Here is a 26,354-nt window from a genome sequence, read left to right as displayed (position 1 = left end):
TGAGTGCTGGCAGAGAGGGGCCCTGGCGAGACAGACTTGAGATGTGATGGGGGCTAAGCAAGTTTCACATCATTGCTTCTAGGTTTAGCTACATTCCACCAGAAAGACCGTATTGTGGATTTCGTGAGCAGTGAGCTAAATGACCGGGTGTTTCTTTAGTAAAATAAGCTTATTTTAGGAGCCAGAGGTAAACGAGGACAGCACTGAAATAAAGCCAAAACAAATGTCAGCGACAAGGGAGGAGATGGGAGGAACGGAATGCTGCAATAAAGCGCAGGCAGCTACCAGCCTAAAAGACCCACAGTGAAAGGGGAGCACCAAAGAAATAACAAAAATGGCCAGTCACAGCAACAGATAAAGAACCCAAAGTGGAATAATACAGTAGTTGGTCGCTGCTCTGAAACAGAAAAGAAGGGAGAAAAAGGCAGAACTGACCACTAGCAAGCAAGAATTTTTTAAGTGCACTGCAACCAACAAATGAAATCACTTTAAGCCATAAGACGTATACTAAAGGTATACACGAAGTCGAACGCTTACGCTCGACCTAAAAAGGAATGCTGGAAGAGCGAGGAGGCACACATTGATTGTCCACTGCTGATATTACCCCTTGGATTTGGATTATTTTGATACTGAAGATCCTTGTAGTGTTACCAAGAGGTTCAACAGTCTTCACCCGTTAGCTTGATAGCGGAAAAATTAGTTCTCCAGGGGCGAGGAGCTTACACCCTTATTAGCATGTGTGAGATCTAGTCCACGATTTCTTCATCTTTTGATCTCCAACAGCCTTAGAAAGTCTTTGCAGTACATGAGGTAGTCTTTAGAAATCCTGGTCTGGCCTTTTCCTGAAAGATTGATGTTTCTTCTGTTTGGAGCTTAGCTTTTATGAATGCAGGTATTCCTGGGTCTTATTACGGCAATTCTGTAGCCCTTCCCCTTTGACTCTTGACAAGCATCTTAATCCCCCTCGATTTACTTGATTGGATGTCCAGGTTGTAGCACTCTCATTTCGATTAAAAGTAGTGGTCTCCAAATTGTTTATGCCACGCCCACCCCAGACGAAAAATAAAAATAATTGGGCCCCCCTTCAGAATTTTTCACAATTATTTTATAAAGATAGCAATGTTTAAATATGTCTAGACCTATTTAAACATTGAAGTTACGTATTGTTACCTTTTTAAAAATGCAATAGCATGCTTCTGCTTAAAACAAAGCGCTGCTATCTGTATAATGCTTCATTTGGCCAGTGCCTTTACCCCCCCCCCCAGTTTGAAGACCTCTGTTCTAGAGAGTGCTCCTGTTAAATTCCTTAGAATTTGAGGGGATTGCAGGCTGTCCAAGGAACCAGTTATGTTGTGCAGCTGGTGTGACAAAGTGTGCCCCTGTCAAAGCTTGTCTGTCTAAACTGGACTGGGGGTCTATTCTGTGTTGTATAATCTGTTAAAATACTTTCTCAGTTATAATGTCCTCCTAAGTCTGACTTTGCTGCTTTCCTCTTGCAGGGGATAGGCCCGAGAAACAACTGAGAGAAGAATTAGGAATAATGAATGAACCAACCAAGTCTGAAGTTTCACAGCAACAATTGTTTTTACAAACTTATGGATGAACACTAAGTCCATAGTGTGACGTCTTAAATAACTTAAAGGAAATAGTTCAAAAACCTCTTAGTAGCTCACCGAGATGCGATCATATTGAACACTTTAATAAAGACATTTCTATTGTATTTAGGCTTGGCAATGTTGCGACTAGGTTCATATCAACCTGATGGCCTATAGCAGACTTCAAGAATATTCTTCAACCTCCTTGGATGCGGAGTAAAAATGTCTCTATTTAAACATCACCAGAATTTTAGAAATACTGGTATTTCAGATAGTGACAATTCGTCTCTCTTTCCAGCCTTCATGCTTATCCCTCAGTTCCCATACGTCTGTTGGGTCTAATGGTTTCCTAGTATTGCTGTAGATTATGCCTCAGAGCTCAGTGGAATATTAGGCTATCTTTGTGATTCCTGTCGTTTGAATGTATGTCTGGCAGCTTTCCCTTATTAGCCACGTGAATTTTTTTATTTCTGATCGTATACTCCAAGACAATCTTTTTATTAGTTATTCCAATTTATGGAGTAGTATAACAACAATTACTCTCACCAGTAGGTTAAGTTGATTGACCTTAACATTAGCAAGGGTATTAAAAACTATGCACAAGCCTGTTACATGCAGAATGTTTTTTGTTCTGTTGCATTCAATCAGTCAACACACCAGCAAAGCTCTACGCAAAATGGCCACAATGTCTCATCTGAACTAGGTATCCAATGCTCCACCGTGTGATACACCACCCAGAAGAACACAAATGGGCAACTTCATAGAGCAGAAGACATATAAACATGCTGCACTTCAACTCACTGGCTTTAACTGATGAGTGCGGGACATGCTGATGTGCAACTCCAACTTTGCCCCAGACAGCAAAACATACTTGTGGAGAGAGAGACAGAGAGAGAGAGAGAGAGAGAGAGAGAAAGAAAGAGAGAGAGAGAGAGAGAGAGAGAGAGAGAGAGAGATATCGATCCTCCGAATTAACCAATTATGTTTCACATACATGCACACACGCCAGCATCAAGCAAATGTTTGGCCCAGGCTTGTTAACAACTCTGGGGCAACAGCAGACTTGCACCACAACGCTTTGCTTCCAACAATAAGGCATGATGACACCATACTCTGACAATGCAAAATCTTACGGTAAGAACAAAACCTAGGTCACATAGCTTGTCTCCTGCAGACACCTTAGCTCAACCATAAAATCACATGAGCACATATTAGACAAAAGTCTTGCTGAAGTGATACTTGCAGCATATATTGCCAAGACATCAGCACACCTGTTTGTACCACTACAATGGGGAGTAACAAACTGTTCCCTATTTGCACCCAAACTACTCCTCTTCGCCCACAGGAAAATTGCAAGATGGTTCTCAGTAGCCACAGGAAACCTAATAGGCAATTCCAGTGCAAGATGCAGGTGGGACTGACAGCACTGGCTGCAGATTGTACTGATGCACTATTTCAACTGGCACCAACCACCAGGAAGGATAAGAATCCAACAAGGACCAGAAGAAAAACACCTCTTTACTTCAACTGACACACCCTCGACTCCATCCCCATCCCTGCCCGATTGCTGCTTGAGATGAAGTGTCTGGATACATTGTCCAGCAATATCTCGTATAAAAATGTGGTAAACCTGAAAGGACCATGTGTACTTTTCACAAAGCACGCTCTGCGTAGCACATTCTGTCCCCCGCCCAGTCCATCTACTCTTGACAGAAGCAAGATGTTCCTACTATCTGGATAAACCTTGATCAGGGTAACATCACCTCGACAACAAGCACAATAGGGCAGAATTAACTGCCAGTGACAAGTGAATATCTTTCATGGGAGATCAGATTTTCAAATGTTCCAAAGCGGATGCAAATGTAATGATAGTTTTGTGCATTTTATTTTTTGGGGGATGGAAGGCCACCTAAATGACAAGCTATCCGTTGTCTTCCTGAAGAGAATAAAGTGTTTCTATACAATATTTTTTTCTTAACTGTTTGAGTACTGCTGCTGAACGGTCAATGATGAAAATGTGTTAAAGTAGCGAATGAAGGGTTTTGCTCAACACGTAACTGTAGTAACACAACCAGATCAGGTTTTCACGCAAACACTAATAAAATGGAAAGGTCACACAATTTGTCATCTGATATTCCTTAGACACTTTAAACCCATGAGACTGAGATCTAAACAAATATTGTCAGGTCAGAGCATAAAGAGATGCCACCCTAAAGGAAACACCACAGTAAAGTATGATCAAAAGTCTCACCTGATGCGTGTGATAAGATGCCATGTGCTTAGCAACAGTATGAACAATGCACACCCATTCTAGGGCACTGAAGTACAGAAATGTTTCTAGGAATGTTTACATGCAATACATATACATAATTACAACTGAAGTTGTTCTGTGGTCCCTCTAACCTCCAAAGTACACTATCACTGAAAGCAAACCTTCACCTTTGGTGAGATATAAATGTGGAATGAATAAACACCCCAACAACCCATGCTATTTCGACAGGGAAATTACTATTTCCTCAGATAACTACACAGATAAAGCCAGATAGTCATGCGGGAGAACTAAAAAGGGGCCTACTAAAGTACATTACTTTCAGACATGTCAGTAGCAGTAGCATTGAGCTATCAATCTGATGTGTACATAATTGCATAGCCAATGGAAAGTTGAAGTCATGTCAGCTTCTAGTGGTATGCAAATAGAGGTGTAAGAGTTGTAATAACTTTTGTATTAATAAGGAAGTCTGATCTATGCACGACAATGGATGTTCAGCCAGAGGGCTCAATTCTCAAAGCTAAATTTACTTATGTAGATCTACTCACAAGTACACCCACTGATACAGTTACATGTAACATTCCACCTTTTTTGCTATTCACCATTTCTGAATGGATTTACACCTTTGTGTACACTTCCATCTCTCCATCTCCTCCAATGAGGAGATAGAGCCACCTTTCAATGAATTTACTTTCCACTTCTTGGTGGAGATCACTCTATGGGAAAGCGCAAGGACATTTAATAAAGTTTATATATTGTAAAGATAAACAGCTAAATCAACTTTAATGTAATATAAATGCAAAATGACTGTTAATCTGGAAGTAATATAATAAAATGTGATAGCAGATTGAGCTCTCAAATATGTCTGACATAATTGAATAACTTAATTATAATAATTAAACAAGCCATTAAGAATTTCACACAATTATTTTTGGAATGTTTTTATACATCTTGTAGTAAACTTAAAAGTGAACTATTTAATCAATGTACATATGTTTATATTTTTTTAGAATCAGTTAAAATGTTTATCTAATTATTTTCTTAGAATTACATGTACTAAGAATAAATGTATTCATGAATTAAACTAGATATAGCTATATCTCTTGATATATATATATATAAATATATATATAAATTTTAAAGGACGGTGAGACATTTTTCTAATCACCGAATGGCTGCACAATATCCCAGAGATCGTATATAGTAGATAACGCGAAAAAATCCAAAATAATCTATATGGAATTCGTCGACTCTTTTATTGAAAAATAGAAAAGCATATGTAAATATATGAAAATCAAAAAACAAAAATAATAATAAAAGTTCTGAAACACGCTGTCTCGGACAAATGTCAGCCCGTTTCGGCAAACGCCTTCAACTGGACATTGATATATATATATAATATATACACATTTAAATGTAGTAACTAATTTAATTAAATGAAAATTATTTTTATGGGAAGTTAGTTTGATTCGATGCCCACATTGTTGTGTATTGAACTGTGTTGCAATATTATTGCTTATCCATGTGTGTTTCCTGACTTACTTCAAGGCAGGTCTGGGGTACATTCAAGCCTGTTTTGACACCATTGGAACTGCATTCACTATAGAAGCATATTTTGTGAATGTCAGTGGTCTTGCTCTTTTGTACATGTCTGTGTTAGTATGCCCATCTCAAGCCTCTTCTTCATTTTCACTAAACCCCACCCATCTTTGAGCAGTATTCTCTAATTATCCACTATCACTCTGTTCTCTCCAACATTCACTACAAAACAGTGGAGATCTTTGTGGACAGCTCACCACCCCGTGGCTGAGATCTCCCCACAGAAAAGATTTGAAAGGCATAGATTTTCACCAATAGTTTGTGGATTGCACCGTGTATTAATTAAACAGTAGGACTGCTGTAGTGTTACTTTAAGTACTACAAAATGCAGTTCTGAATCGGGCCCAGAGACTTGGAAGAAAGGAGCTCTGAGACAGAGTGGAAGAGGGAGTAAGAGATGGGAGATGGGACCCAGGTCTATCCTGAAGACTCGGTTGACAAGAAAATTGCAGAACCAGGTGAGAAGGAAAAAATACTGGCAACAGGAACAAAATATTCCTATGGTCTGACATAACAGGTCAAGTCGATAGTAGGAAACAGATCGAAAAGGACAAGGGTAATTAACTGACCATTATTTGTAATATTGATGATGCTGTCCTATGTACTAAGCAGAGTTTTCCCACCAACAATATCATCCTCTAACATGCAAAATACACAATTGGATTTTAAAATATGTTGTGATACATAGCATACTTGAGAAACACAGGTTTGCATCCCAGCACATATCTCTCAAGATAAACAACTGTTAAAATGTGTAATTTTCATGGTGCATATTGGGACAGCGTTTGCCATGGAGTTTAATAAGAGTCATAATTATTGAGCTTGATAAGCCGTATGAGCAGTTCACTGTTCAATATTTGCAACTGCACGTGCTTGGGTTCTTCTCTCTGATACATCTGAGTGCAGCCACTCACATACAATCAATAACGTCAAATACCTACCACAAATTCTAGCACTTAAATAGATCACATAAATCACTAGTTATCCGGTGTTCTCGGTGTTTCCTATGTCCCCTTGGAGAACTTGGAGATCCTGAATCCCAGATTGGGGTTCTTGAAGCAACCTTGACAATACACGAAATAGAACTCCACACAGACTCTTGGCATTGAGGCCTCAGAGGGTTGATGGATTATGACATTTCATTGAGGAAATGATACATTTGCAAAGAGGAAACGGACAGTAAATCCTGGTAACAAACGGAAACATCTCTCTTACAGCTGTAACATTGTTTCAGCGTTTAACAGGAGGACCAGCGAATGTCAAACAGCCAACAGGCTTCCACAGGAACAGCTATTTAAATCAGTCATTGTGTGGTGACATTCACTTCTTCCGTAAATTGTTAAAAATATGCTATTTTAACTCATCTTCAAATCGTGAAAGGGTAAGCGTGGACATCTTTCTAAATTAATTGTTATGGGAGTGCCCGGGACATTTAAATATTAGAAAGAAGGGTGATGCATTCAGCCCCACAAAGGTACATTTATAAGAAGCACTGGCAAAACCACTACGTATGGGGTTTAATGTATGCAGCACTGGCATTTTAGGTCGAGACACACAGGAAGGAGGCAGGCATAGTGGGCAGAGAGAGCTATAGCTGTAAAGTATTTCCGTATGCAATTTAGTTCAAGCACTAGTATGGAGGGGGAATGATACACTCAAACAGCCAATAAATAACACTAGCTGAGAGACGAATATAGCAATTTTCTGAGCTAAGATTTGATTGACAAAGACCACACCAATGGCTGAAAGAAGCTGGTTGAAGAAAGCCAATTTTTGAAAGGAGCAGACCCAAAGCTCACTCACTCTGCATATAGTGTTACCAATAGGTCAGTTTGGCAACTGTGTAGTGAAACCCAGACCAAAAACGAAAAACAGTATACCCAAGTATAACAAACAAAAATACATTAGTCCCAGTCATCACCACAACACACAAACATAGATTGATATTATACAGTATAAATAAAAAAACATAAAAATATCTATAGTGTCTGTCCTAGATTGCCAAACATTCATGGGTATGTCTAGAGGGGTCAGATGGCGCTGTACTTGACATTCTGGAAAGCGTTCTTATGTTTTTACTACCAAACTACAGAACATTTTGAAGTATGTAGCAACTTCTGTTTCCAACAACAATGAGCCACTATCATGAAACAAGCACTGGCAAAGCTAATACGTCACGCACTGGTAAGCTGGTGCAATGGTAAGTTTAATTTTGCTTTTTTTTGTTGAAAGCATATACCACAAAACATAGAACAAGAAAAAAGAAAACATGTCACCACCTAAGCAAGACATCAATAAGCTTGCAATAATACAGTCACATTTAAAATATATTAACCACTGCATATAATTAATTGGAATAGAGCAGCACTCAAGCTTCCTTGCAAGTGGGCAGTTGCGGCTCGCTTCACTAATAAGGGGGGGTACGGGTTGGGAGCGGGTCTAGAAATGTTTATATAAAAAAAATAAAAAAATTACCTCGTCCCGCTCCTTTCCTACGTCTCGCTGCAGTCAGGCACAGGCTCCCAGCCTGTCCTGCCGCTAACCCAGGATTGGCTGGGCACTTTCAGGCAGACTGGGAGCCTGTGCAGGCTCTCTGCAGCCCGGCAACACAGTGCCGGGCTGGAAAGAGCCTACTGTGCATGTGTTTTTGGCCGGCCTGAGACGGCCGGTCAAACACACATGCGCTCTGAGGGGAGTGCACAGTGCATTCTCCTCACTGCCCGTCACATCCATGGCCCCACCCCTTTCACCATGAAGGGATAATAAACATAGTTTATTATCCCTTCGTGGTGAAAGGTTTGCAGCTTCTGCTGCTGGCAGGGGGGGGGGGGGGGGGTTCCTCCGCCATAATGGAGGAGCTGCCCCTTGTAGGTGCACTTAAAAAAGGTAATATAAAGTCTTTTCAGTGTTAATGCACTTCACAGGAAAAGATGCTTCTTATTGGTGAAAAGAAAAGCTTGAAATAATACAAATACATTTAAAATCTATCAACCACCGCATATGATTTGAATAGAGCAGTAAAGAAGCTTCCTTGCAAGTAGGCCTGTGTGAACACAGTAATAGAATTTCTTTTCTCAGTTAATGCACATTACAAGCAAATATGATTATTATTAGTTAAAAGAAAAGACATTGCTATATTTCAATTATTTTCCCTAAAAAGCTTGTTTAAACACAAACTCAAACTCAAATTAAAAAAGATAAAGAATGGAAAGAAAAAAGCATTGTCAAAATTTCAATTGCATGTGCTTGAGTTCGCTCCTTGTGGTCAGCCATCTGCCTACAAACAATAATTCATGTTATCAGACGGAATGCCATGGCTCATGGTGCAAGAAAGCCAGAGACTAAAGTGGACAGATTGCCCGATGCAGTATGCTATGGGGGGCAAATGCAAAGGGCTAACAGCAGCTGAACAGAACAACAGATGAGAGCACTGACCTAATATCTGTCTATGCAACTATATACTTCAGAATATTAATGTATTTTTTTTATTACCTAAGGGCTCCTGAGATAACTTACATTGTCACTAGGCCACCCCTCAGATGATTTCTCACTGGTACAAGTTTACCAGTCTATTTCTAAAACACCTTCAGCATCAAATTCTTTCTGTGTCAGAATGTGAAAAAGAGGAGAAATGGGGTGATTTGTTTGTCTCCATAGAAGCTTCCTAGCTAGGACTCTGGACAAGAGAAACAGCTGCAGGTCTGTACTCACTCTGTGCCCAGGGTGAACACAGAGGACACAGTGCATCTTATTGTGACCATAACGTGTGATGACGCATCCAGTCTTCATTTTGATCCTGTAACATACTTGGAGGAGTGTGCTGGAGTGATGGAGAAAGATGGGGAATCAGAGATAATTTAACTTCACAGCAGAGGTACAATGTAGTGTAGCGGTCAGAATGCAGAGATGGGGGCTTTTTGCATGATTTATTTTGACATTCACGGGAGTCTGAAAAAAGTATCAGGGTCCTGTGCCTAGTTTTTTAGGGTTGAGCCTGCGTTGCATGCGCTTGCCCATGTATTTTGCTTGGAGACGCCTTAGGAGTTAGAAAAGGGCTGAGAGCCCCGCCCATGTCACGTCAGTGTCTTTCATTGGTTCGTGTGCTTACCTTTCAAAATCTGCTTGCTTTCATTAGTGGAAGGCACACATACGTCATGCCTTTTCCAGTGGTTAGCCCTCCTCGAGCGCACGACCAAGTACTGAAAACATGCGAGGCTCACTGTTTCCCATCAGGTTTGTGGACTACTTTTTATCTTTTTTTTACAGCGCGATCTCGCTTGGCAGAAGTCGAGCGCTTTGCATAACATCGACCCTGTTACATAGTTGATTGCACTTTTGCTGGTTACGTAGATAATTACACTTTTGCCGATAGGTTTCATAACGAGTGAACTGTAGCAGCGCGATGTTTTTTTCCATTTAATTTGGCAAGAAAAATCTAGTTGGGAGTTACTAATAGCTCTAACTCGGAGAAATGTGAGACCCTATTGCATTGCAAATGCTTGTTTCATATGAGATTGACCATACACTGAGCCATCTTAAGGATTTTTGGTGCCCTGAGCAAGATATACTGTGGGGGCCCACGTTCAGAACTTATTAACAATCGTCAGCTAATTCAAGCCGTCATGATGTCAGGTAATACACATTTTTTCAGTTTTATATAGCATGAACTGACCTAAGGGCACTCGGGGACCTTTACATGCGTACCAGAGAACATTACATAAGATCAGATTCATTTTTTAGTTTCTAGTATTTTTAGGCACAGGGCGATTATGTGATTTTCCCAGAATCAAAGGATGTTGAGCTCATGCCACAACGCAAACCTGGTTCTCGAATTCTAAATTGAGTAGCTCTGGCCATTAGGCCGCATCTCCTACGTACATAATTACATAATTGTACATATAATGTAAAGAGATAGCTCATGTTCCTGGTGTCTCAGTCAAACAGAGCCCAAATAAAGATAAAAAACGCACTGTTAAAACCTTTTCATTGTACTCTGGGATCTAGATTATTTTAGTCTTGCAAAAACAATACTTTACATAGAATTCAGTGCTTAACCAGCCTGTTCTTTACATGGTAGAAAAGGAACTCTCAGGGGGATTTGGTGGCTGTTTAGCAGACTAGTGTAGTAGTAATGTAAGACATACATACGTCACACTTAAAATTCTAGCAAAGTGTGAGATATTTATAATCATACACCCCCCCACTTCACAACTGGTATTCTCTCCCCAACAAAGGACACGAATTTACTGTTTTGAAGTTTTTCACCATTTCATTGGGTGCAGTCTCTTAATGTATTTCTAAATTTCCTTCTCCTGCCTCTCTCACACTCTCTCTCACACACTCTTTCTCTCACTCTCTCACTCTCTCTGCGCTCTTCTTATTGACCTCTGGCTCTGCTGAGTAGTGGGAGTGTGCAGAATACAAGAGAAGACAGACTTTTAAATGGAGAAGTGGGGTAGAGACAGAGATGAGGTAGAGAGATACATGCGTAGAGAGCAGTGGTGGCTACTGGTGGGGCAGCACGGAGGGCAACACGGGGGGGGCAACGCATGGGGGGGAATAAAAAAAATAGTACTTACCTGCTGGCCACCGCCTCCGTGCTCTTCTGCTCCGGTTGACTCTCAGAAGCCAAGGCACAGGCTCTCAGGCACCCTATGGCCAAACCAGATGCTGCTCTCATTCTGGTAGTACTATTACCCTGCATGAGAGCAGCGCCAGGATTGGTGTGAGTGGTCTTGTATGGCGCTTACTAAGGGACTGGGAGCCTGTGCTTGATCTCCACCTGGCTGTGAAAACACAGCTCGGGTTGGAGGGATGTAAGTGTGCATTGTCAGTTTGGCCATCATAAGACAGCTGGTCAAACCTACATGCGCACTTACAGCGCCCACAACTCCTCCCTGTGGCAGCTGCTATCCATCAGGGTAGCCCCGCCCTAGACTTGGATCAGTTAGGAAAAATAAAATGATAATAACATTGTTTTTATTATAATTTTATTTTCCATTTTTTGCACTGCTGAGAGAACAGTGTGGTGACGCTCCTCCCTTTTAACAGAGGAGACGCAGCTGGTGGAGAGCGAGGGGAGAAAGTCAGAAAGAACAAAACAGAGGGAAAAAAGAGAAAGGTATACATCTAGCAAAAATGATAATGTGAGAGAGAGAGAGAGAGGGAGGTAGAAAGAGTTAGGGAGAAAGCTATGTAGAGAGAGAGATAGAGAGAGGGAGATACACAACGAGGTGAAGTTGAGAAAGAGGGTAAACAAGAAGGCGGTGTGCTGCTTTAACATCCACAAAGTCTATAGGACAGTCCTGTGTATTAAATAAACTAGTAATGCTGAACAATCTGCATTCTTTGTAAATTAGTGAAGCAGCATTAAGAGAGGTTGGTTAGCAATCTATGAAGAATTAGCAAGGAAAAGTGAATTGATTTTGACGCAAAAGGCAAGTGGAGTCGTCAACTTAAGTGACTTTTTGGTGTTCAATCAATTACAAATTTCAGTTTACAAGGCCAAGCAAGTTGCTTCTCCTCCCAACAGTGTAGAGTAATGCGTCTCTGTTAGAAATTACTGCATTATTAAAGGACAAAACATATTTCGCCTTTTCATTTAGCACTGCGTACTCCACTAGCCCGTTAAAATTAACCCTGCTATCAATGATAACGAACTAACGGGGGTCTTAAGTCCCCCTCTGTTGTGAGTTATGGTGTGGGCTGACTCTATGGATGGAATTTATAAATCACCCTTGGCTGAGGTTGCATTGTTTGATCGTGCAGCTAATCTCCCATGATTATCTACTGTTGAGTCTCAGCAAGATTTTGATTTCAGTATCTGTGGGTTACTTCAGACTCTACAGCCAGTAGGTGCACTGAAACCAGCTTCCTGGGGTAGGGCATTCATTTATGCTGCATGAGCAAGCCCACATCAGAAGCCTGGGGAAACCAAAATTGTCTTATAGAGCAGAATGTCTCCTCTATCTTTAAGGGACTTCTTTCTTACATTGGGACCCCCATCAACCCGAATGGTGCAACTCTACTGATACACATTCGGATTCTGAATGCCTGGCCCATGAGGAGCTTGGTGCTATTCTAGTATGTTTTTCTATGTTGCTATGTGTATTTTAGTGGCACCTGTTCAATTATTATTTATGATTGTTCTGCGTAAGCCTATACTGAATGGCTTATAAGCTAAATGATACCTCCTTTGACTGACAGTGAGTACAGGAGGTCAGTCTCTTTAATCACTCCTATCCAAATACTGTACTGTATAGGTGATAAAACTTTAAGGTTCTGTAGTGGTCAATCTCTAAAGTGACAACAGTTGGGTTATGTCTAGCCTTGCTACCACGACGAGCAACAGCTGGAATCTCCAACCTTTTGTACGTTAAGACCTACTTATGTTCAATCAAAATCATCCTCAGCTTCTAAAGTTATTACGGTTGTAAAAGTGATCACATCAGACAATATTACATTAGTGGCCACCATATGCAAGATTACCAGCAGTCATCACCTCAATTAATCAGTCAAGGCTGCTAGCAGTAATGTAAATAAGCCCTGATTGTGGAGTGTATTCAGCATCTTGGAGGGTAATTCATAAAAGCCGTAGCACCAAGATGTAAATAATAACAAGTCTCCCCAAAGCCGCATGATTTGTCACTCAAATATTGGCTTCAAGTACATTTCGTTAATCTAGCAATTTTTCTGGAAATGCAACACACTTTTGATCCAATACATGCTTTTAAATTTTGGTATACATGTATAAATTCTGTCAGGCAAACACTGATCCGCGCATAGCAGAGGAACTTCTAGGGAGCTGCTCAGATACCTGTAGCTTACAAGTTACTCACTGGAGAAGTCTGAGCTACAGAGACTTGGAGTTTTACTCAATAACAGTAACCCATAAGTCTGTGGACATGCCCCTAGAAGCTCTTTATGTCAATCAGAGTGAATATACCGTCAACTACACGTATTACAACCTAATGCACAGACTGATCAGACTCGTCAAGGGTTATTCTGGAACCCCACAAAGATAGTTAACTTGTCTGCAGGTTGAACTACTGGTGTGACGGTGCACAATCAAGAATCTATCTCAATGTCAAGTCAACAAGAAAATACCAGTCTTTCTACTATAACCTCACAACATTCATCTACCCTCTCCAGTTCCTAAGGCTGACCCTAATGCTGATACCGCAGCACTATCTGGCAGCAGCAAGGTGCCACAGCATGGGCAGGATTCAAAGAAATGAACCGCAAACAAGGCCTCTCCACTTCTACCACTCCATGGTACACTACAGAGATCTCACACTTCTAATGCACTTCATACCGTCCCTTTTGTTTTTATAACACGTGCTATTGTATTTTTTGTTATAACAAGGAACAAAAGAGCTCTCGCGACTGCGACCCCAGATCCTGTGTCAGCATTGGGTCCTCAATATGCATATAGGTTTTATTGCAATAACAGAGGATTGTAAAGAAAAAGACAATGAAATCATAAAACAGTGGGTTCCCCGCTACGTTTAAAAATGTCTCCCAAAATGGCTGGGGGTGTATGTCTCTTTTCTGGCTTTCGGAGTACATTCAGGGGGAGAGTTTGCCATAGTTCCTCCTGGGTGTCCATATTTTCTCAGATTTAGAAATCAAACAGGATTTGTACAGCGCGGCTAATCACCCTGTGTGTCTTATATACGAGCGTTTCCATTGTTGCGCAATGATGCATGTCCCTAACCAAGGTGAGCTTTAGCACTGGTGAGTCCCAGTGCAACAATATTTTTCGGTGCTCCCTCCATGACCTCCTTCTCCATGGATTCCCTCAGTACCACTATCCTGGTCTCCCCACAGCCACTATCACAAATGCATTTCATTTGTTTCATAGCGCTAGTCATACCAGTGCAGGGTGTCAGAGCGCTTTCCATCACACAAACTATACAGAGACAATGAATCACAGCTTTGTAAATAGGTCTATATAAAATTTTACATAAGAAAACGAGGAGTAAAAGGTGTAGGAATCACATAATTCTTAATAGTTGGCAGTATATTTTAACAGTGTTTAGTCTGAAGAAACAAAAGTTAGAATTTAAAATATACCACAGGGTTGCATTTGGCTTTACAGATAAGAAAGTATTTCTATCCAAACCAACTTTTTTTTTTTTAAGCAACATTAGGGTAAATGAAGACTGGGAAAAAAACAATGTTCTAACCTATGCAATGCAGTTTGCATGCAGCAGTTTGACAGTTCACAGGGCACTGTGCTCTATTAGGATTGTAACTTATGAACCACAAGTAACAAAAGGATCTCTGTAACAAAAACAGTATCCCACTGAGATATTCATGGGACACCTTCTTTGCAGCAGGCATATTAACCCTCTGCGCTACTTTATGATGAGTCAAAACGGCCACTAGACAAAGCTCCGATTTCTCGCCAGTAGGAACATTAATCACCAGCGTTATCTAGACATTTTTATGGTTGCATGAAGCCTGCTGGACACACAAGCAACGCGTCAATTTAAAAGCAACTTCTGAAAAGTTATTTCCCATCACAGCGCCCCCCCACCCTGAACTCAAACTGCAAACTCGGCGCCAGATAAAACTGCACTGGTCACACTGCCCTAGTGCCGGCCATGCCCTCAACCCATTCATGCAGTGGCAGTGCCTGTGCATCCCTCCAGTGCCTAGCCAAATCTCCCTTGCCACCAGGTATGCCATAGCTACGAGGGCACGCGTCTCTCCCAACATGTCCATAATCCCGAGTAGTGAAATCTTTGGATCCAATGCCAGCTGATGGCCAACCATCCGCCCAATTCTATTGGTGACATCCTGCCAATATTAGCGCGCAACTGGGCATTCCCATACCATGTGATAGAAAGAGCCAGGGAAACAGTAGGCCGCGCACATTCCAGCACAGGGGCCGTCCCATCCGCCAAAGTTGTGCCAGTAAGAAATATACCTGATGGAAATATTTGAACTGGATCAGCTAGAAGCACATCAACAGAGCCAACACCCTCAGTGCCATTTTCACTTTGGTCCATGAGCCATTGACAACAGTCCCTACATTCTCCTCCCATTGCACCCTAAGAACTGTCAGGGGGTCCGGCGCAGTACTTAATTTATAAATAACAACGTGCAGGTGCCCAAAGCCTTCCTCTTAAACACGCGGCTGCTGCAATTAAATGGAATACTAAGGCAGCGTAATCCTGAGGCCATCTTGGGCCTCTTCAGTCCATTTATAGCCACTCCCTGGCCCTTCAGCTCCCTCTTGCAGCTTTCTGCTTTCTCCCATTGTGACACTTTCGTTTTTCTCTTCCTCTGCCTTTCCCATATGTGTCTCTTGCTCGCAGTAAATGCTTGAGGCAGAAAAATAAGTGCTGGCCCTCAAAAATAAGTGCTGGTGCCCCGCACCAGAAACCACAAGCAGAAAATTAAGCACTGGTCCAGTGTATTAGATACTTGTAGAGGTTAGAGAGTCCACCCCTCCCAAGGTTGGCGGTTACAAGTTTACATTCTAGGAGGCTGAATTCCAGAAAAGCGTTTAGTTTCTCCTGGTAGCTAATCACGGCATAGCGCGGCTGGAGGTATATACAGAACTGTGAGGAGTGCAGTTGCAACTCGGCCATGAGCTACTGGAACAATCTCATGTGTCCGCTTCCCCAGACATCCACCAATGTGGAAATGCTTAGGAGGTCCCAGGAGTGCAACCTCCCTTGGACCCCCACACTCCACCCCCTCCAAATCCTGTGGTCTCAGTCAGTCACATCCCATGCCACAGAGGAGCCTCCCTGGTGCAGGTACCATACCATTTTGTGTGTCTAAGGGCCGAGTACCACACTGGATAGGGACCTGGGTGCTGGGCGGTAGAGAGTAAGGGGGTGAACTATTGTACAGCAGCGAGAGTATGCTGTGTGGGTGTAGCAGCTCCAACTCTAGTTTGTGAGCTAGGTTATCTCGGTCTGCTTGGAAGCAGTCATTAATAATGACCACCTATGAGGCCAATAAAAGTTTAACAACCACCCAACCCAGGCCAGCCTCAAATAAGGAGTACCGACGTTTCTCAAATGAGACCCTGGGTGCCTTGCATGCCCACAGGAAACTGGCAATATGGGCCTGTAAATCAGTAAGTAAGGTAGTGGGTGGGTATAGTGTTATAATATGTAGACAAAGCGAGAGAGGAACAGCATCTTATAAAGCGCACCTTTCCCGGCAATTGAGAAAAGCAGTCTGGACCCCACACCCAGGTCCCGCCATGTCCCGGCCAGAAGTGGAGCAATGTTGAGTTTGCAGTAGTGCTGTTGAGTGAAAGCCACCGACATGCCAAGGTATCGGAAGCTCTTCCCCAGCTACCCTCAAGCGGGAGTCAACTTCCCACACATTTATCACCCCCAGGAGAGGTACCATAGTCGACTTTCCCCAGCTAACACAGAGTCTCAAGGCCTCCTAATACACCTCCAGAATCTTCATAAGACATGGAACCGTGTCTGGAGGAGACAAGTACCTCCAGAGGGGAAATGAAGCATGACGTTGGCATACACGGAGATGCAATCTTCTGTTCCGTCCCTCCACTGGAAATCTCCGACCCTGGCATCTACCCTGATGAGCTCTGCCAATGGCTCAACCACCACGGAAAACAAGAAGGAAGAAAGTGGGCATCCCTGCCGCGTGACTCTTTCAATGAGGAACATCTGTGACAAGGCTCTAATAACCCAGTCCTGTGCCCACAAATCCTTGCACAGAAGGGATACCCATTTCAGAAATCTAGGAACAAACTGAATTTTCGGGGTACGGCTAGGAGAAAGGGCCAATGCACTGAGTCAAAGGCCCGTTCAATATCAACCAGTAGGACTACCCATGTTGTCCGGAAGTTTGTACAGCAAGGCCAATGCCAGGTGCAATCGCCAAATGGAATGCCTAGTGACCCTGCCTGGCACAAACCCATTCTGATCGGGATGCATCACGCAGTGAATCAATGTGGCCAGATGTGCTGCAGTATCCTAGCAAGGATTTTCACCTCAAGGCTGAAAAGGGAGATGGGGCTTAAGAATCATAGTGATGGTCACTTCCCGCAGCCCCCATGTTCATAAGCATCCTCATATGGTGAGAGGAAATGCTGGATCAGCAGTGAAGAGTACTTGTACAGATCCAATGGATATCCATTCGGGCTAGAGGGTTTTCCCTGAGGGCATCAAGGTGATCGCTAGTTGTACCTCTTCGGCACTGAGCGGCATGTCAAGGTGAGCAATCTCCACAGCTGAAAGCATGCATACGGGCTGATCATGTACAATGGGGTTGTCCTGAGGGCTCCCAGTAGGCGTACAAGGCTAAAAAATGTGAAACAAATTCCCTAGCTAAGAGGTCCATCTCCCTCAGCATCATGGCCATCACGTTCCACAGCTCGTGACCATGTTATATGGGTGGGAGGCCGCAGTCAGCCAATACAACAGTTTGCCCACCTTGTTTCCCATTTCATACACCCACCCCTGTAAGTGAAGCCAACACAGCTTTGTTGACTTCAACAGCTTTTGCTGCTGGGCCAGCATTCCTGGTTCGGATGAAGCTGCATAGTTTGTGAAGGGGGGGGGTTAATGCAGGCCACATGGTCTAGTCTCACGACTTCGCCCTGGAGATGAAACAGCTCCTCTACACTGTTGCACCTGTCCATCAATTTATGAGAAAGCCTTCCAGGAGGACCATTTTAAATGCCTCCCAGAGGATAATGGGGGAGGAGGCGGTATCCTTACTAAGATCAAAACAGTCAGTAATCGTTTTTCAGATCCCCTCTGCAAAATCTCTGTCAAGAAACCACCAGGCGGTTAACAGTCCCATCCCTGTGGCCCCCTACAACCATCAACAATACTGGGTAATGGTCCAAAAGCCTGCCTAGGAAGGATTTGAGCCTGCGTGACATGCCCTACTTCTAACGAAGGTAGCAGAAAATAATCCAGACAGGAGGAGGTGCCATGAGCAAAGGAATAAAATGTGGAACGCCGCTCAGTACAGTGCTGCCATCGTAAGGCATCCACAAGTCACAGTGCATCAGCCCAGACACATAAGCATGAGCAGCAAGCTGTTTTCAGGATGGAGGTCATGTCCACCCCAGGGTCCATTACCACATTAAAATCACACCCTAGTAATGTGAAACCAAGTACAGCTTCCGCCAACTGCCTCCAGCGTGATGGCAAGCAACTGGGAGGAACTGCAGACACTTCCCACCATCCAGGAAAGCCTCCCGAGGGTCCCAGATATAATCACCAACCTCCCTAAAGGGTCAGTGTGCACCTCCTGCACCATTACCGGGAATGTGTTCTGCAACAGGATTGCCACCCCACCCAACCCCCCCATCCCCACTCTCAGAGATCCTCTCACATAGTCTGAGTGATTTACTCTGGAGCAGCCACACAACCCCAGAAATGAACAGTCTGTCTCTAGCAGGTGCATTTCCTGGAGAACGAGCGTTGCTGGGGTGACGTCTTCGAGCATATGCCAGGTCCACCCCTCGCTTGATCTTATTGTTTAGACCATTCAGAATTCCATGTGACTATTGTGCATTCCCCAGATGGTGTAGCCAATGAGTCTCTACCCATAGTGTCTGCCAAGGTAAGAAAAGCTTATAGGAGGAATCCGAGTGGGGCCCGGCATTGCAGGCAGAACCACCCAAACTAAACTAAACTAAGCAATAACAAACCAAAGAAACACACACCTGAAGTCCTGCAACCAGCGAGGCCTCGCTGCCCTCCCAACCTACTTCCTACACTTCCCCCTCTTGAAGCCTCTCTAGCCCAAATGAAAACATTGACATAAATCCAAAACAGTTATAACACTATCCAGGGAGGCACCCTCCTGTGACCATCATGCAGTTTGCTAGAAAGTATCACTGTATGCAGCCTTAAAGAAAAGCATAAGGAAGAAAGAAAGACCCTTTTTGGTTCAGGAGGGTTCTCTGGCACCCCTTCCTCTCCATGTCCAGGGCGGGTCGTAGATGGTTGTCAATTTCACAAGCTTCGGGTGGTATGGGATTACCTCTTCTTATTTGTGCCACCACCTGCTTCGCTTGGTGCGCCATGGCTGCTTCCTCCATAAAGTTGCTGGCGTGTCCTTACAGGGGGTGGTGAACAACCCAGTAGCCCCAGGTAGGAGGACTGGGCACTCCTCCACCCAAGCCCATTTACTTTTTGTGGTGTCAGAAAACAGAGTATGGTAATTATGAATTACTTTGTGAGTACTGGGAACTCCAGCATATATTTGATATGCATAGCCCTAAACTTGTCATTCACAGCCTGAAAAGTGCAGAGCTGCAGTACCTTTAACGAGTAGTCCAGGAAAAGCATGACTCTGGGCCCCCGCACTTCAGTTCACCAAGTGTTTGGGCCTCCCCCAGTATTGCATCTCTATTGATAAAGTTCAGGAGTCTTGCTATTATTGGTCTAGGAGAGGCCCTTGGATGCGATCTGGCAGCACCGGACATGTGCTCCCACTCCATGACAAAGCATGCACTGAGAACATCCTGGGGAACCCATGAGGAAAGCCACTCTGAAACTAAGGCAGTGGGCTGAGCCCTTCAGCCCCTTCTGGGCCTCCCACAATGTGGTTACCGTTCCTCTTTGACCTGCCGTCTGCGTCGTCAGCCCTGCCTTCTAGTACGCTAACCATGCTTTGGAGGGCTGCCAGAGCACTCTTGGAAGGTCTTTGTTGAGTGCTCCACCACAGACAGATTCCACTCCCACTAAGACACTCTTTTGGGCTGGCAGAAGGACAGGTCTACACTGAGATACCCAATCTTGTCCTCCAGTGAAGCGTGGGTCTCATGTGTAGTCGGAAGAATGAATGACATGGAGTCCCTAGGGCCAGACTGCTGCGATCCTTCCCCACCGCCCTCCCCCCTTTTTTTTTTTTTACAGCAGGACAGGTAAACTTGCCTATTTTCCCCAGGGCAGGGGGCAGCACCAACCATCCTGTCTGGGCACAGGGGACTGATGGCGGAGGGGGCATCTTCACAGCCCCTCACTCCAGCCGTGGTGTTGGATGAATCCCCAAGACAATGACTCCTAGGGGTAACCAGTGACTCTGTGCTATCCACCTACCCCTGGATAGCTGCTGCTTTAGCCTTAGGCTGCCCCAAACTGGTCCCCGTCTAACTTAGTCTGGTCTCAGAAGGTACCCATCGCCCTCAGGTCCTCACTTGCCCATGGCCTCTCTGACCAGTGAACAGACTAGTGTCCAATTGTCTGGAAGGCTGGTCTCACATCCATTGTATCCATGTCAAGCCCAGGACCAAGATTGCCCCATGTGGCCCACTGGAATCAGGGTCCTTGCTCAACTTCAGAACAGCAACCCCTGAGAAATCACCAGAAGGCCAGTGCTCAGTCCCACACGGCTGTCTCAGGTCCAAGGCCCAGTCGCTGCCAATGCTGCTCTTACTGCTCCCCCTGATCTTACCTTAGACAGGTCCTACTCACAGCCGGGGTCATTAGAGGAGTTGATAGGCTGCTACATCTCAGTTTCTCTGCTGTCACCGTATCTGCCCCCAAGGCCCGCCATCTCACACTGTATCTCCAAACCTGGGGGGGAGGGGAGTTGAGGCTCCCCCTCCACTTCTGGCAGAATCATGTGAGGGCACCAGGTGTGCTGTTAGGGCCACCTGTGAACTCCTCTTGTGGCCTTCATGGCTCTTCTCCGAGAGCACAGCCACCTCCTCCTACCGGGTCCATCGGGCACCACTGCCGCTCCCCTGTACGACTGTCGCTGTATCTGGCTTCATGGCTGGGCCTCCAGTGCACCGCACTCTCACATGTGGGCCACATGGCCCTCCGAGCTCATTGTCGCTCCACACCAGGGGGGAGCATGGCAGATGGGCCACAGATTACAGCTCAAAGGGAGGCAGTGAGCTCACGCCCTGTCTCCACACCAGGCAGCACGCTCAGCATGCTGGGTGAATACGGAAATGTCAGGGGCCGGTGCAGAGCTCAGAACTCTATGGTCACCATCTTAGCTGCTGACCACGTCCCTCCCCCCACCTCATACAATTGCTGAGATGTTTGTTTTTTTTCTCTTGGAAAGCTGTCACACAAACAGTCCATAAGAACTCAAATGCAGCTCAAGCTGTAGAATCTACAGCCAGTAATGTTCCTATGGACTCATCCTTGAAGTATGCATGAATCATTGTCATCTAAACAGGGGAAACTAGATCAGAACAATGATAGTTTTTCACAAGTGCTCTTCTAAACTTCAACATATCACCCCTTCGTGTTCCATTTACAAATTAGTGACTGAGCATCTAAATAACTCTCAATATTTTAAAGGACATACAGATTGACAGATTAACACTGATAAAAACTCATCTAGCACACATTCATGTTTGGCAAAACGAACCTACAATTAACAAATGTTCAGTTTATGAAGCATGCTCTGGAGAGTATATTTTTAGGTATCTGTTTCTCATACACGGAAGACAGAATACATGTGAAGTTGACCTCGAATATTGTCAAAATTCGGAAACGAATTGTGCAAAACTAAGGAACCTACATGGAGAAATGAGAATTAATTGATCTCGGAACGATCTGAAAACTATTTAAAGAATAATATTCACCTATTGGAAGTGACTGACACCATAGAAATCAATGAAGACCTCAATTAGATTACCACATTGTTTCAGGAAAAAGTTATCCTATCAGATTAGAACGTCAGAATGATACAAAGCGCACTCAAAAGATCCTAATCATGCTACAAATAATGAAAATATTGAACATCCAAAATGCCAATTAACATTGACCCTTTTCCTAAAAATCATCTACAACTCATAAATCTATTCAATCATTTAATTATCAGTTCTTAGGTTATTCTGATCATCCTTAGGAGATGGATTTTGGTCACTGAACATAATTTTCTTCTCAAATTCAAAACATAAACCGCACAGCATTGTTGCAACATCCAGTCAAACTTAAACCGGCATATTCTTCTGGTAAATTAGTTTTCTTCACCAGAATATCTCAGTCACTACAAGTCCAAATTATCTGTGAGAGCCAGACTCTCTAGTGGGTAAATGCCAATTTCTCTCTTTGACATTTAGATCATGATAAAGTCATTAATAACAAATATTATCTCAGGAAATCAGGTGTGTCTTGGATACCTTTTCTATAAAGATGACTATTGCTTATTTTTTTGCTTTGACGAATAAGTTACTTACCTTCGGTAACGCTTTTTCTGGTGGATACAGTAACAACCTGTGGATTCCTCGCCTAAAGAATTCTCCCCTCGCGCCAGCCTCGGCGGAAATTTCTTCCAGCTCTGCACGTCGACGATGACGTCACAATCGCCCGACTCCACGCAACGCCGTATGACGTCATCCAGGCAATAAGAAGCCCTCATCGACGTGCAGACGTCAGTTATCACCATTTTTTACGTGCCATAGAGGCAAACAGGTCGACACATCAAATGAATGAAAACAGAACATTTATTATAATAAAAAAATAATTTAGATAACGGTAATAACTGGTCTATACAAAAGTAAAATATGTCATTCAAGTCCAAACATGTTTCTCTTGAGCTATTTAAATTTGAGAAAGAAATGTATATACAGATGCCACATCTATATACATAATTCAGGTATATACATATATACAAGGCAAAGGATGCTCACCCAAGGATTTCATGGTACGACCAGTCAGGCAACGGGGAGGCGGGTGGTACCGTGAGGAATCCACAGGTAGTTACTATATCCACCAGAAAAAGCGTTACCGAAGGTAAGTAACTTATTCTTCTGATGGATACACCTACATGTGGATTCCTCACCTAAAGAATAGAGTCCCAAAGCAGTACTACCTCCGGAGGTGGGTGCCCGAATGGTCAAACCAAGAAATCCTGCAGCACCGAGCGAGCAAAATGGCCATCCCTCCTAACCTCAGAATCCAAACAGTAATGTTTAACAAAAGTATGGAGGGACGCCCAAGTCGCTGCCCTGCAGATATCAGCCACAGGAACACCCCTAGCCAAAGCTGAAGAAGCAGCCTTAGCTCTGGTGGAGTGGGCACGAAGCCCTACAGGTGGTTCTTTTTTCGCCAAAGAATAACAAATCTTAATACATAGAATGACCCACCTGGATAGCGTTCTCTTGTGGACAGCTCTACCTTTCCTCTTCCCCACATATCCAACGAAGAGCTGATCATCTTGCCTGAACTCCTTCGTCCTGTCGACATAGAAGCTCAGCGCTCTTCGTGGATCCAGCCGGTGGAGCCTCTCTTCCTCCTTGGATGGATGAGGTGGAGGGTAAAAGGAAGAGAGAGTAATAGACTGCCCCAGGTGAAAGGGTGTAACAACCTTCGGGAGGAAAGCCGCCTTGGTCCTTAACACCACTTTGTCCCTATAGAAAGAAAGGTATGGGGGCTCTACACTAAGAGCCTGAAGCTCACTGACCCTTCTGGCCGATGTTATGGCCACCAGGAACACAGTCTTGAGAACTAGCAACCGCAAAGAACAAGAATGCATCGGTTCAAATGGGGACCCCATTAAAAATGTTAATACCAAATTAAGGTCCCACTGAGGCATAACAAATGCTGATGGTGGAAATTTGTTAGTAAGTCCCTTTAGAAATCTTAAAACAATAGGAGATTTAAAGAAGGAAGGCTGATCAGGAAGGCACAGAAAAGCCGACAGTGCAGATAAATAACCCTTGACTGTGGCAACCGCACAACCCTTCAGTGCCAGGCAAAGAGCAAATGACAATATGTCAGACAAACGAGTCTTTAAGGGATCAATTCTGTTCTCTCCAGACCAGCATACAAATTTAGCCCAACGACTTGCATAGATCGATTTGGTGGAGTGTCGTCTGGCCAATAAAATAACATCCACCACTTCTGGTGGGAGAGAAAAAGCACTCAGATTGCCCCGTTCAATCTCCAGGCATGAAGGTGCAGGCTCTGGAGGTGGGGGTGTAGAATCTGCCCCTGCGACTGCGAGAGGAGGTCCACCCTGTAAGAGAGACGGAGCGGAGGGCACTGAGAGAGTTGGAGAAGGTCTGAATACCACACCCTTCTTGGCCAATCCGGAGCTCTTAATTTGACCTGGGCTCGGTCTTGGCGAATCTTCCTCAGAACTCGAGGAATCAAGGGTATGGGGGGAAACGCATTAAGCAACTGACCCTTCCAGGACATCTGAAACGCGTCCCCCAAAGCTCCTTGCACCGGATACTGGAGGCTGCAAACCAGCGGATACTGCGCATTCTCTTGAGTTGCAAACAGATCTATCTGTGGCTATCCCCACATCTGGAATATGTACAGAACCAGATCTGGATGAAGACGCCACTCGTGGTCGACCAAGTTGCGTCGACTGAGAACATCCGCACGCACGTTCAGAGCCCCGGCCAAATGATGTGCTACCAAGCAGATCTTGTGATCCTGAAGCCAGGACCAGAGACGAAGAGCTTCTCTGCAGAGAAGATACGATCCCACTCCTCCCTGCTTGTTTATATACCACATTACGAAAGTATTGTCCGTTAGGATCCAGACTGACTGACCGCGAATGGAGGGGAGGAAGGCCTTGAGAGCCAGACGTACTGCCCGCAATTCCAACAGATTGATGTGAAAACTCTGCTCCACTGGAGACCAAAGGCCTTTGACCTCCAGGTCCCCCAGATGAGCTCCCCACCCTAGAGTGGAAGCATCCGTTACTACTGTGGCCACTGGAGGTGGCAGCAAGAACGGCCTTCCTTGTGACAGGTTGTCGACCGCCGTCCACCACTGAAGAGCCACTGCAGCGTCTCTGGAGATCTTTATCGATTCCTCGAGATCTCCCTTGTGCTGAAACCACTGCCTGCGGACGCACCACTGAAGAGCCCTCATGTGCCAGCGTGCCTGAGTGACCAGCAGTATGCAAGAAGCGAACAGACCGAGCAGACGAAGGACCTTGAGGACTGGAACTACCGCTCCATTTCGAAACATTGGAATCAACGCCTGGATGTCCTGAACCCGCTGGGGCGGAGGAAAGGCCCGATTCAATGTCGTGTCCAATACTGCCCCTATGAACAAGAGGCGTTGAGAGGGCTCCAGGTGAGATTTGGGCACATTGATTGAAAAACCCAGGTCGTACAACAACTGAGTTGTCAACTGGAGATGACGCCACACGAGCTCCGGAGTCTTGGCTTTGATCAACCAATCATCCAGATATGGAAATACCGCTATCCCCCTTCTTCTGAGCTCTGCCGCTACCACCGCCATCACCTTTGTGAAGACTCGAGGTGCTGAAGTAAGACCAAACGGGAGGACCGCAAACTGATAGTGCTGAGATCCCACCATAAACCGGAGATACTTCCTGTGCGATTTGAGGATCGGAATATGAAAATATGCGTCCTGCATATCGACAGACACCATCCAATCTCCTTCGTTCAACGCCAAAAGAACCTGAGAAAGGGTCAGCATTTTGAACTTTTCCTGCCTGAGGAACCAATTCAAAGCCCTTAAGTCCAGAATCGGTCTCAACCGACCATCCTTTTTGGGGATCAGGAAGTATCTTGAATAACAGCCCTGACCCCTCTCCTGCTCGGGAACCAACTCTATTGCGCCTTTTGCCAATAGGGACAACACTTCCTGTTGTAATAACAGAAGATGGTCTTCCGAACAGAAGGATGGGCGGGGAGGGAAGGGAGGAGGGAATTCCCGAAAGGGAAGATCATACCCCTTCTTCACAATGTCGATTACCCAGGAGTCCCGTTGTTATAACCTCCCACATCGGAAGCAAATGGGCAAGTCTCCCCCCTACCGGAGACAAGCGGACAGGGAGTGGAGGAGGACTACAGCTGCTTTCCTTGCTGCACCCCTCCCGAGGAAGAGGAAGAGGCAGAGTGCTGCTGGGTGGCTCCTCTTGTTCGGACTCTGCGCCTGCCCCTGAAAGATCTGTATGGCAGGGTGCTTGCAGTTTGTTGT

General features: G+C 44.4%; 1 protein-coding gene and 1 long non-coding RNA gene across 2 annotated transcripts in view; one reads left to right on the top strand and one right to left on the bottom strand.

The window, feature by feature from the left end:
- TMEM135 (transmembrane protein 135) overlaps nucleotides 1-26,354 on the bottom strand; it is a 943,226-nt gene that overhangs the window by 609,320 nt on the left and 307,552 nt on the right. The window lies entirely within an intron of this gene.
- LOC138249844 (uncharacterized) overlaps nucleotides 1-26,354 on the top strand; it is a 204,604-nt gene that overhangs the window by 59,535 nt on the left and 118,715 nt on the right. The gene's annotated exons all lie outside the window — the stretch shown is intronic.

The sequence above is a fragment of the Pleurodeles waltl genome, chromosome 8, assembly GCF_031143425.1.
Source record: "Pleurodeles waltl isolate 20211129_DDA chromosome 8, aPleWal1.hap1.20221129, whole genome shotgun sequence".
Classification (NCBI taxonomy): Eukaryota; Metazoa; Chordata; class Amphibia; order Caudata; family Salamandridae; genus Pleurodeles; species Pleurodeles waltl.
Note: the sequence above shows the minus strand (reverse complement) of the source record. Positions and strands in the feature narration are given on the sequence as shown.